This window comes from Octodon degus, unplaced genomic scaffold (genome assembly GCF_000260255.1).
Source record: "Octodon degus isolate 3935 unplaced genomic scaffold, OctDeg1.0 scaffold00288, whole genome shotgun sequence".
Taxonomy (NCBI): Eukaryota; Metazoa; Chordata; class Mammalia; order Rodentia; family Octodontidae; genus Octodon; species Octodon degus.
In genome coordinates, this window is record NW_004524864.1 from 1,411,363 (window position 1) to 1,422,263 (window position 10,901).

A 10,901-nucleotide genomic window follows, 5' to 3' on the forward strand; every position below is an offset into this window, starting at 1 on the left:
TTCTCTTAATTCAATGAGAAAAAAGATTTGTACTAATAGTGTTTGGACAGGATATCATGTCTGCATCTTGTACTATGGATAATTCTACGAAGACAACAATATGCCATGTGTTAATTATTGCAACTGTCCTACTAACCTGTTTTGAAACTGGCTCATTGCTATTTGTTTCTCAATAAAATTAATAAAAATAAATAAATAACAATTAGTACATGAAAAAGAAAGAAAAGCTGACAAAAGTAAATTATAGATGAGAGAGAGGCAAGGAAGGAAGGGAAAAAGGAGAAACGAAAGAAGGGAGGGTGTGAGAGAGGAAAGTGCAAGAAAGAAAAAGGAAAGGAGGGAAAAGGGGGCAGATGGAATATTAAAATATTTAATACAGCTAACAATTATATTGATGTGTGCATGAAAACATTTGTGTACTGTATACAGTTTTCTGTACTTGATTAGATTGTTAGAAAATTGCTGCTCAGAAAGAACTAGAGACTCAAAATATGATTGTGTTTAACATATGTTCTCTGGAGTCTGACAGGTTCCCTTCACACCCATTAACTCACAAACTGATTGAAATTACACAGAGTGAAACATCTTGGAGATTAATTTCCTCATCTGTAAAATGAACAAAAGCATGGCACCTATTTCATATAAGAATTAAATGAGTCATTAAAGGTAAAGACTTATAACATGTAACTATAAGAACTTAATAAATGTTAATGCATATAAGGTGATAGGAGAAGCTTGACTTAAATGAAGTGAAAATCTCGGAGCTGGCTTCATTTCTGCAGCTGTAGAATGTGCCCATTGTACAGTAAGTGTTGCTGTGATTCCACCTGTGTTTATACAGCCAATCTCGATGTCAGATTAACTGATATTCCAAGCCACAACAGTGATTAAATATTTAGAAAACCAAGTGCCCATTTACCTGCTGCCAGCACAGTGATTTGTACTGTTCCAGGAAGGAGGAAGGAGCACAAATATTTGGCTATGCCCTGGACTCCACATAATTGATTTGACACAGTACAAATTATTTCAGTCTTATTTCATTAGTGAAGTCCAACACACACATGAGAATTGCTTCCCTGCCTCTCCATCTTTAATGGATCAAAGAAAAAGAAAACAAAAGAAAGTTAAGTGATATTCTTCTCTTTTATAGGCCAGGCATTTTGTGTTAGTACTAATTAGAAAACACGATTCAGGATTATAAAGTATACAGGAACCAGCATAACACTAAGGACTTTGTTTAGGGCCATTGAGAGGTCTGAACTATGTCTCCTTCCCTTAGTTCACTGACCTGTGCAAGGACCTGTGATCTCTTTGGTGTGCTACAAAGAGGTAAAAGAAGTTACCAACGCTATTATTCTACATCAGATGAAGAAAAAAGAGACAAGTAGAGCTGTTTGGTTGATCTTTCAGTTCATTATTTGAGATAGTTCTAAACAAGAACAATGTCCTTTTATTTTAAATCATGACGTAGTTTCAATAAAATAACACACTTACACACACTAATCCCTTACAGAAGAACAAGCTATTTGGTAGTCATGAGATTTGCCTCTGAAACTTTTTAGTTTCCCCAAGTTTGACCCTATTTCATCAATAAAGTTAAGAAAAAGGGCCAGCCAAATAGCTCAGTGGGTTAAAGCGCCTGCAAGCAGGCTCAGGGACTGGGGGTTCAGTCCTCAGGCCTGCCATGCCAGCCTCGCCCCCCCCAGGGCGGGATGAGACAGCGACTGAGACTGGGCATGGTGGCATGCGCCTGTAATCCCAGCATTTGGGAGGCTGTAAACAAGTGGATCACTATGCGTCTGATCTAGTAGTGAGACCCTGAACATGCTGTAGACCCTTTCCTAAAATACAGGAAAAAAAAATTAAGAAAAAGACATTATTTCCCTCCACTACTTCTCACGAATTTTCTATATATTTGAATCCATCTTGCCTGAAACCCTGTTGTATTATTAAGGTAGATACATTTCACGTGAGATCTACTCTTTAAATAATTTTAAATGAATAATATAATATTTTTAATTATAAGCAAATATTGCATAGCAAATCTCAAGAACTCATTCATCTTATATAAATGAAACTTTATGTCCATTGAACACCCACTCTCCACCTTGCCTTTCTTATTCATCCCCGTCCAACTCTGTGTGTATGGATTGAACTAGTTTACACGTCCTGTGTAAGTAGAATTATGCAGTATTTGCCTTTAGGATTAAGTTCCTCCTTCATCTAATGACAGTGCTTCCTCCTGAATTTTAGATACCATCTGTTTATGTCTCACAATCTTATTTCTTAAATAACTGACTCGTGGTGGGGGAAGCTAATATTTTGAATCATTTTTTCCCCTCATAAGACCTGTGAAACTGCACATACTTGACAATGTCTTTGTAACCTGCAATGTAACATGAAGGAAAGTTAGCCAAAGATATGTGAGAATCATTCCTGCTCAAATTTGTAAGTCAAATCCTAGGCACTGCTTTCTGTCTTCAGTTCAGATTGTTGATTGCAAGTCCATTTAATATGCTCTACCAACACTAAACCTGAGACAGGTGGGACTACCCAGAAGGAGCTGACCTTGCCTGCAGCCTGTGGAATTGAGCAGTCAAGAGCTTCAAAAAGCAAAAGATGTCCCTGCAAGGCTCAATTTGGACCTGAATCTCCCACTACTCAATCTGTCTGCCAGCAAAGACATTGTTCTTAGCTCAGCACCAGGGCTTCCCTCAACAAGCACAGGGTGTCTTAAAAGAAATAAGATGGCACATGGGCTCTTGCAAGCACCAGGACATCTACAGACTCCTAAGTATTCACACTAAACACTGCAAGGACTTTGCTCACTGAGGCATGCAGCATCCAGAGAACTTTGACCAGAGATGTTTACTGAGATCTTGTCTAGTGTCCCTTGCTTCTCTCAAGCTCTATAAAAAGCCCAGTTCTGGACTGGTGAGATAGCTCAGCAGACTAACGTGTCTGCTTAGATAAGCTTAGGCAAGCACAGGAACCATGGTTTGTTCCCTGGCACCACATGTCATATCATCCCAGTCCCAGGGCGGGCTAAACTGGCCACAGAGTTCAAGTGTAGTGGTATAAGCCTATAATCCCAATGCTGGGGAGGCTGAAAACAGGAGGATCACTATGAGTCCGAGCTGTGTAGTGAGACCCTGTAACAACCAAATACATTAAAAAAGAAATAAATAAATAAATAAAAAGCCCACTTCTAACAACAACAACAACAAAATACAAGGTCCACTTCTTTGTGTTCCCTGCAAATGGCCTATTGCCCTCTGTCAGCCTGCATCCAGGTATTAAATGGTAAGTCTCATTGCTTTCACACAAGCCTGCTGAGAGGTCTCTGCTTTGTGTCATTCCTTACATCTGGTGCCCAGGCCCAGGAGACAGAGAGAGGAAGAGCTCCCTCTCTGTGGAGAATCTCAAGCCCTCTCCGAAGCCTCCTTCCCCTTAGCTGACAGCTCTTAGTGACATCGGTCCTCAGACCTCAGCTTCTAAAGCTACTGCTGTTTCTGCCATGCCTGATCTTGCTGGCTGTTTCAGATAGTGTAAGGCCCCCGTTTTTCTTCCCCCTTTCCTGCCTTTTGTTTTCTCCATAATGTCATAGAGAGGTTCACTCTGGTTTTTTTTGTGTGCTTTTTAAACCCCAGCACTGGTCTCATGAAGCATTTCTGGGAAGACTGCTTCCCTCTGGCATCTGAGCAACAGAAGCAATGTCCCCCTTGGTCATCACTCATATTTTACAGCTTTGGGGTTCAGCTGGAGAGTCCACTGAGAAACTAGCCACTCTCCCACACCTCCTTCTGTGCTCCAAGTGGAAATTGCACAACCTCCATCCCCTTCGTCTCCCTTAGCCTGCCTCCCACAGAGTCACAGACCCCTCTGCCTCTCTCCTGATTGGAAGCCCAAGTGGCTGGACTGTTTCTATAACACAGCATTCCACAGCATGAGCTGGACAGTGCACCTTAGTAATTTGATACTTCCATTTTTGTGGATCTGGATATCCTTTCTGCCACTCTGAGGAGCAGAAACATACTTAGGCTTTCACCCAGGCCACTGCAGATGACTGCAGGCACTTTAAACCTAAATTTCAGGAAGACTCTCTAGATGTCTCCTGAGCCAACCAAAACTGAGACTGTAATTGGCTAGATGAACATAGAAAAGCCCTGGCTCAATAGAACTGTGACTGTATAGTCACTTGTTTGGTTGATGGGCTCTGCAAGGAGGCACATGGGGCAGTCAGTTATGACAGGCTTCAGGAAACTGCCCAGATGAAAGATGAGAGAGAGAGCAGCTCAGGTTACGTCCCACCTGGTGGCTGCCTTCAGATGTTATATAGCTCTGAACCCAGAAGGCCTAGAAGGCCAGCTGATTTTAAAAATGCATTTTATTACCCTTTCTGCTCTAGATATTTGGAAAAGGTTACAAAAAACTGGAGACAGGCCTCAAACCCCACAGCAGGTGTTAGTAAATTTGTCATTTGAATTTTGCAATAATAAGGATGAAGTTTCCCACAAAAAATGCTTTTCTGAGTTCCAGTCATTTGCTCCACCATAAGAAACCGAAGGTCCAGGCTGGATCAAAGTCCCAGCCAGCAGCCAAGGGTGCTCCCAGGGCTCCTCAACACAAGGGTATACCTCTGGAGTTATGCTTTAAATGCCACCAGCCTCACCATTGGGCTGAGGAATGCCCACATTCTGGGGTTCCTTCAAAGCCATGCCCCATCTGTGGTGGTCCTCACTGGAATTTGGACTTTCCAGTGCTGTTGTTTGCCCCCAGAGCCCACTCTCAGAGCCTCCCCAGACAGCACTTTCCCAGAGCTCTTTGAATTGGCAGTGGAGAACTGCTGCTTCCCAGAAGCTTTGCCAGCCCCCTGGATAATCTCAGACACTGAACTCAGGTAAATCTTATGGTGGAGGGTAAGACTATATCTTTGTGATCAATACTGGGAAGACTCATCATCTGACCTTTCCCAAGGATGACTCTTCTTGGCTTCAGCCTCTATTGTGGGTATTGATGGCCAAGTCTCCATGCCTTTTAAAGCTTCTCCAGTTTGTTGTCAATTAGGTCAACAGTTTTTCTTCCACTCTTTTCTGATCATTCATTCCTACCTTCCCTGTTCTCCTTGGATGAGATATCCTAGCCAAATTATCTACTACTTTCACTTTTCCTGGCATTTGGCCTGCTTTTCTTGCCTCCCTAGATCAAGGCCATAGTGTTTGGGATACCTCCTTCACTTCCCTGGCTCTCAATCACACACCTCTCATCATCCCACTAAGGCCAGATCACTCTGATCCCTTCCAGAACCGATACCCTGCCCCTAATCAGGCTCTCAGCGGGCTAACACCAGTTATCTCCCTCCTGGTCCAACAAGGTCTTCTGGTTACTGTCAACTCTCCATAAAACACTTCCATTCTTCCTGTTCAAAAAACAAATGGCACATACAGGTTGGACCAGGACCTCCAAGCTATCAGTTAAATAGTCCTTCTAATTCATCCTGTAGTGCACAACCCACGTACCCTTTGGTTTCTAACTTTCTGTCTACTAACCAATCTTTTTTTCACCATTCCCTTACATTCCTCCTCACAGCCTTTCTTTACCTTTACCTGAACAGACCCCGACATTTGCCAGTCCCAACAACTGACCTGGACTGTCCTGCCTTAGGGATTCAGAGATAGACCCCACTCTCCCAGCAAGGCCTTTGCCCATGATTTGCTCTCTTCCCACCCACCTTTTTCCTACCTCAAACAATATGTAAATGATTTCCTTCTCTGAAGCCACTCTTATGAATCCTCCATATAGGATTCTCTCGTACTCTTCCAACATTTAGACATAAAGGGCTACTGTGTGTCTCCATCCAAGGCTCTAATGTCCTCTCCATTTGTCATGTATCTGGGCATCATCCTACACAGACCCACCTGAACCCTTCCTCATGCTCATGTCTGATTAATTCCTCAGGTTTCTACTCCTATCACAAATGATAATTTCTGTCCTTTCTTGTAGGGTAGGATACTTCTATCTCTGGGTTCCTAGCTTTGCTAGCCTTACCGAGCCCCTATATAAACTTACAAAAAGGAACCCTGATGATTCTCTAGATTGTAAGGATTTTCCTTACCCTTACTTCCAGACCCTAAAAGAAGCTGTGAAACTGCTCCATCTTTGGCTTTGCCTATGTACTGTGTAGCATGGTGGTTGAGTGGTTGCTATTCTGGCCCAGGGACCAAGCCCTTGCCCAGTTATTTTCCTGCCCAAACAACTCAATCCCACTGTCTTAGGTTGGCTATGAGCAGCTGCCACTGCAGTCTTAATGCTTACAGAAGCTCTAAACATTACCAAACTTGTGCCACTCATGCTGTGTTCCTCTTGTTACCTTCAGGGTCTCATATCCTCATCACATCTCTCTTATCTCCTAGCTTCTGCTTCCATCTTATGGTTATATGCACCCTTCACAAACACCTACAGTAACTGTTGCCTCAGGCCCTGACTTTGAGCTTGCTTCTCCTCTCATACCCACTCTGTCTCCTGAGATGCCAGATATCATTTTACTACCTGTCTCTCATGCACGTGATGACCTAACAATAATGATCACATGTGGTTTATTGATGGGAATTACTATAAGGCTTCCCACACAGGGTATGCACTTGTTTCTCACAATGCTGTTATAAAAGCTGCATCCCTGTCCTTATCCACTACCTCCCAAGGGGCTCAACTGTCTGTTGTGACAGTGCTCTTATCCTGGCCAAAGGCTCACAGGTTAACATCTACACAGATTCATAGCATACATTTCTCACACTTTACAACTTTGCTGCCATGTGGGCAGAGAGAGAATTCATCAGTCCTTGGGGGTTCAGGCAGCTTTTCTGCCAACAAGGGTAGCTGAATTTCATTGTAGATGACACCAAGGACTTTCAAATCCCATGACCATTGGAAATGGTTGAGCAGATAAAATGGCAGAGGAGATAGTCTCTCCTACCATGCTACAAAAGGCAAATTCCTTGTCCTTTCCTGCTGCACTCCTGCCTACTCTTCCAGAGTATCAACAGCACCAGACCTATACCACAAAGGATAGGTGGTCCCCAGATGAAGGAAGGGTCTTCCACGCCACCTCTGAGGCTCACACTGTTCTTTCATTTCTTCTTGATAAGTTTGGTGTAGGCTTTAGAACCCTGATCCCTCCACTTAACCCTCTTATTTGCTTTTCTTCTTGGAAGACTCTCCTCAAGATGATTACACCTCGATGCCCTGCCTTCCAGGTGACTACACCTCAGGGTTCTTCGAGGTCCCCTTTTTTATGCATGTACCAGGCATGAGGTTTCTCCCCAACCCAGGACTAGTAGACTGACTTCGCCCATATGCTGTGGGTATGAAAGTTAAGATATCTCTTGGTTGGGGTTCATGCCTTCACTGGGTGAGTAGAGATTTTTCTTGCCAGTTCAGGAAAAGGCTCAGCAATCACTAATTCTCTCCTAACTGATATATCCCCCAATTTGGTCTCCCCACCTCCATTCAATCAGATAATGGCTCAGATCTTGTTAGATTACTCAGGAGGTGTCTGGGTCACTTGGTATACAATGGAGCCTTTACATACCACACCCTTTTCAATCATCCAGTAAGAGAGAAATAACTGAGGGTCTCCTTAAGGCCTGTCTCACTAACTAATACTTTAGCCTTACCAGAACTGAGTTTCCTTCCTCCCAATTGCTCTCCTCAGAATTCATGCCACTCCTAGAGGACCTACTGGGTATAGTCCATTTTTTAAAAAGAGAATAAAAAATAAAAAATAAGTAAAAATGATGCTAGATTTCAAAACAAGATGATTGAAAATTAACAATGACTGTTATATATATATTTCTTCAAAGTAGTTGTTCCAATTACCAGATACAGGCATACAAAACTGATCAACAATTAATCATCAACTGTTCTTTTCAATAAAAATTAGTAGTACCATTATTTTAGCATATATATATATATATGTATATATATATATATATATATATATATATATATTCCTTCCTTTTGTATTTCTTTTCTCCTGTCTCCTATTTGAGCTTTTGTGCAGCCACAGCTTTCTCCTCAGGCCAACCCTGAGCTCTTTTTCATTTGTACAGAGGCTCACAGCTATTACTTTGCCTTACATCTCAGAGAAGACTTGGGACTTAGACTTGAACTGTTAGGACTTTGGCAACTCTTAGAGATGAATAAATGCCTTTTGCATAAAGCAATGTACAAGAGTCTTTGGGGACAAAGGGCAGAATGTTATGGTTTGTGTCTGGATGTCTTCCCAAAATCTCATGTAGTCATGCGGGGAAAGGCTTTTCAGGGGTGGCTGAATCAAGTTTGTGATTGATTCATGGCCCATTGTTTGGGTTAAGGGTGTGAATCCTGCACCTGCCAGAGGGTGGTAGCCTGCATACAGCATAAAGGACAGAAAAAGGTTTGTCTCTCCGCCAAGTTGTTGCATTTGCTGCCTTCCACTTGCCTGAACTGCTGCCCTCTGCCGTGTGCCACCCTATCTTGGACCAGCCAATTATGAACTGAAATCTCAACAAACTGTGAGTGGAATAAATCTTTCCTTGAGTGTTGGGTGTGTTGTGTCAAGAATGAAAAAAGTTAACCAAGACAACTTCTAAGTGCTTTGTATATGAAAAGCAATTGAGATGCAGAATGTACGCATATCAACTCACCACAATGAATGTAGCCATTATATAATGCAAACGTATACTAATAACTATTTTTTTAAAAATCAATTGTAGGAGATAATCACTAACAGTTCTGTACCTATTTTACAAATAAAGTAAGTGGGACATAATATGATTAGTTTAATTCTTCAAGGTCATAATCAGTGAATGACAGATCCAAAATAAGAACTCAGAAGCCTGCCTCTGGCACCATGCTTCTTAAGTACTCTGCAACTCTGAGACAACATGACACTCACCTTGTGTGTCCTGATACTCAAGTATACATATTCTGATCTTAAATATCTTACTGGTACGTGCTTGTGATACTTAATAATTACATTCAATTTGGAGAATTGGTATATCATTTACATCATTTTATTTTCTTTTTACTTTTCCTTCCTGGGCTTTCTCCTTTTCCCCACTCCTTATTCCCCTTGTTCCTAAGTTCGCAGATGTAAATGGGAGGGATCTACTTCCATTTTGAAATTTTCAATACTTCTGTGATACTCAAAAACTGTTTTACCTTCCAACTTTTTTAGTTGAGTAATCTCTAATAAAGAGCCTTTGAATAAATGTCTAGGCCTACCTGGCTAGAATTTAGATAATATAAAATTCTTTATATGTAACTGAACCCAGGATTTAGATAGAAAGAGAAACCTTATAGTATAAAAACACTGCAAATTTTAACTTATTTTTCTTTACAAGTGACAACACAGATTTTGATTTATTTTGAAGTAAAATAGATTATGTACTACATGTTATCAAGAAAAATATACCTTTATACCTCACCATGGCCAAAGCCTTCACTCTATGGAGTGCTTGATATGCACCTTCCAGGTTGTATTTTCTTATCAATAATGAATACTTCGATGGACCATTTAATCAGTTCATGAACACCTGCATTTTGGCCATGATAATTTAATACACAGTGTGACAAGGAAGTGAAAATAATGCTGCATTCTGTGGTATTGCCCTGCTGCCCAGACAACGTGCTGCATGGAGAGTGTAGATAGCACAGGCTGTCCATGCTAGGACGCTACAGACCTGCCCTCCTCTGGGCCCACCAGGAAGAGTGATGCTGCGTGACCGTGAATGTGAAGGTTAGATAGAACCCATGTCTATGTGGGTAAAGTTTAGGCTCTTTCCAGGGAATTGTTTGTTTTACAGAGGTTTAAATTATGTGCTACTTTAATCTTTCAAATATTGGTAATAGTTATCTAATAATTCCTGGAGAATTAAATAAACCTCTGTTGAGGATTTTCTGCTTATTTATTTACTTTAAATTCAGCTTACATTTGGTTTGAAATGGAAGTGTGACACTTAGCCTAAGGGCATATGAATTTAATTACAACCTTCATACAGGCTGGGAATTTTTAAGTTGCAATAGGTTTTGAATAATGAGTAAGCTTTGGAGTGTTTTTCACCATTCATGACCTGAGAAAATATCATTGTATTAATTAATGGTGTTAGGCGGAATTACTAACAAAACTAATTTGATGTTTGTGTTAACCAACATCAAATCAGGAAATAGAAATTATACCACTGATTAAAAGGAAAAATTTAGCATAGAATCATGAAACAACTGAACATGGTAATTAATGTACATAATTGATGTAAATGATTTTTGGCTTAATGTTTATAGAAAACATGAATATATATATATATATATATATATGAGAATTTATATTATTTGGATATTAACTAGAGACATATTAAGCCATGTTAAAATAGTAAATTCAATATTATACAGACATTGTTTTGTGTAATACACAAACATGATAATTATGTTTTGAATTTTTAAGTACTTTTTTTAATTTAGTTTTTTTGAGAGAGGATCTTGCTACATAGTTCAGGCTTGACTTGAGCTCACTATGTAGCCCAAGGTGGTCTCAAACTCCTGGTGATGCTCTTGCCTTAGCCTCCCAAGAATTTTAGGTTTGCACCACCATGTCCAGATAAATTTTCATCTATTTCTACATTTCTATATTTTTACTGCTTAAATGCATACATAGAAACTTGTTAATAAATCTTAACACACATTTTCACACAATTTGTAGAATTCATGAGTGAAAATAGAATTTGATCTTTCCTATAAAATCACTAAACTTCATGTTTAAATGATGGATTCTTGAGAAAAAGGAGGGCTACAAGGAATGCCAACATTTTGGCCCTAACCTTCTAAGGTCAATTAAGACTCAGGACATATGAGAACTTGTACTGTAA